Source organism: Temnothorax nylanderi, unplaced genomic scaffold, assembly GCF_030848795.1.
Source record: "Temnothorax nylanderi isolate EJ_2023f unplaced genomic scaffold, tnyl_v1.0 TNYL_tig0757_pilon, whole genome shotgun sequence".
In the NCBI taxonomy this organism is placed as follows: Eukaryota; Metazoa; Arthropoda; class Insecta; order Hymenoptera; family Formicidae; genus Temnothorax; species Temnothorax nylanderi.
In genome coordinates, this window is record NW_027249819.1 from 1273 (window position 1) to 3693 (window position 2421).

At 33.3% G+C, this 2421-nt stretch overlaps 1 long non-coding RNA gene across 1 annotated transcript; it reads right to left on the reverse strand.

The window, feature by feature from the left end:
* Positions 1-670: 670 nt before the first annotated feature.
* Positions 671-1726, reverse strand: LOC139785219 (uncharacterized). Its single transcript, XR_011721857.1, has 3 exons — positions 1568-1726; positions 1390-1504; positions 671-774 (listed from the first exon to the last, which is right to left on the reverse strand). It is a non-coding gene; the product is annotated as an uncharacterized lncRNA (long non-coding RNA).
* Between the last annotated feature and the right edge of the window lie 695 nt (positions 1727-2421).

The following is a 2421-nucleotide window of genomic DNA, read 5'->3' on the forward strand; positions in this document are numbered from 1 at the left end:
TTTGCAGACAAGCTCGTCATCACCCTAAAAAAGAATTCATCAACAAAGCACGAGATTCTTTTAAGCGAGAGTTCATTATTATTGTCATTATTAGAATCCTGTGAAACGTTATGAACATCAACATCACCATTTATCTTTTGGACTTTTGGGAAATTCGTCTTTATTATATAGCACACCCGTGATAAAAGGGCTGATGCTGTCGACTGTGTGATTCAACAGACTGCTACAATAACGTACGGCCATCCAGAATCTTAAGGATCCAGCTTGTTGATATAGTGATCTCAAATAATCACGAACTGAAAAATGATAAAAATACGCGGTAGTACACAAAAAGTGAGCATAATCGTGATCATCATCATCTTCACGATTTTTTTAATGAGAGATGGTCGAATAAGGGAAAAAGAAAGAGATAAAATACCTGTCACTCCACTAATTTGTCATTAATTCCTTCTCGTTTTATCAGAATGCCATATAATTGACACTTGGCATACAAGCCGCCGCTATTGCGAAGTTCGTTTAATATGTTGCCAGAGATTTATTTAACATAGACTGAAAAATAGATTACTGGTTGCCGGTTACGGACGTTTTCGTTCGATTAGGAATTTAAGTGTAGTGTCTTTATAATTCGTACAGAATAGTCCTTGACGCTTTCGGAATAAGCGATGGCCTTTGGGACGTCCGTGAGACTCTGATAGCCAATATAATCATGCTGGAATTGTCTAAACGGGGTCAAGTCCAGATTTGTTTCCATAGTATTTACGAAGTCCAAGTGCTCTGTGTATAATAACATAAATTTTACTATTAATATTATATACAATGCGCGAAAGAATAGTCCAATCTTACAAAAAAAACCTCCACGTAAATGTCTCTCTTCCGAGTTTGATGAATTCTTAATATGTTGTATTCTAAATCAAAAAGGCACGTATACTTAAAACCATTCAACTTTTATTTTAAAAAATTTCTTTCTATTCTTATAGTTTTAGCGATATTTGCTAAAAAATAAATAAATAAAAATGTTTTATTATCTATACATGTAATTAAACATGTATAAAAAAGTAAGTGTTTTTTATCTAATCTAAAGTACAACATTTTAAAAGTTCATCAAAATCGAAGGAGGATACTTACGTGAGATTCCTTTTTAGAAGAAACAATTCAATGAATATCAACTTTTACGTCTTTTTATTAATCAGAAGATATAAATGTTATTAATTATGGAATAGTTATATTCCATATATATTTTATTACTATAAAAAAATATCAACAAATATTAAAATTATTATTTGAAAGATTACGCTAAACTCTGATGCAAAACTTGCTAACATTAAAACCGAACTAGTTTTCCATGAACTACCTGCTTTATGCAAAGATTAATTTTATATGAAATATTACCGATACAAGAAGATGAAATCAGATTTTGCAGCCGGCCAATGCGTACTTTCGGCTATCACAGTAGCCTTTCTTCAACATCGCAAAGAGGTCTAACATCTTTTTAAATTGCGGATCTCTAAACAAATTTTTGCCCAGATAAGCCAACTTTCGTGACTCATTCATAAATGTGCAAACTTACCGCATGTGTTCCTCCCGTATCAAAAGACATACGGTGGATCGACCAGAAAGACGCCAATACTTGCCTACGAATTGCAATTCCGTTTTGATATCGTCGATCAGCAGAGCCATGTCTCTGTATAAATAAAACTCGAACACTTCGAAGATCAATGGATAGCAGAGCACTGTCATTCAGACTCTATATATCTGCACATGCAAAAGAATTCGTACATCAATGTTATTTTACATATTATACGATAAAATATATCATTGAATACAAGCACAAGCGTTTATTTTTTTTTTCAGGAAAAAAATATAAAAGTACACATACCTTGCTTGTAAGAGCCTATTAGCCGTGCGGGTCGCCCTTGGAGATTCAACTTCTTTTTCACGCCTAGTTTTTGATAAACCTTTACTAACTGAGTGGACGACAGAATCTGAACGGGCTCAACTTCGTGCGGCGTTTGCGTCTCTGAATACCATATGTCGCCATCATGGCTTGCAATCGCATAGATTCCGCGATCAGAACTATCTGTACTACTAGGTCGGTATGAGTGCCCTGGTATACAAAAATACAGCAGTGTTCATAAATCACATGTAGTAGGAAAATATTTCTGGAGTCATATCATAAAAAAATAAACAGTCATATTTTTTAATATTAACTAGCGTGTATATAACTTTATAAGGTTGTGACAAGCTTAAGATACGTGATAAATAACAAATTGCAAACAAAAAACATGTGTTAGATACTTTTCTACAATATCACATGCTGAGTTATAATAATGTATAATACATCAAAAGATAGAAAACCATGCATAGAAAGAAATGCATGTTACATTATACTGTATTATCATATCAGCATTATCAGAGCAGGCA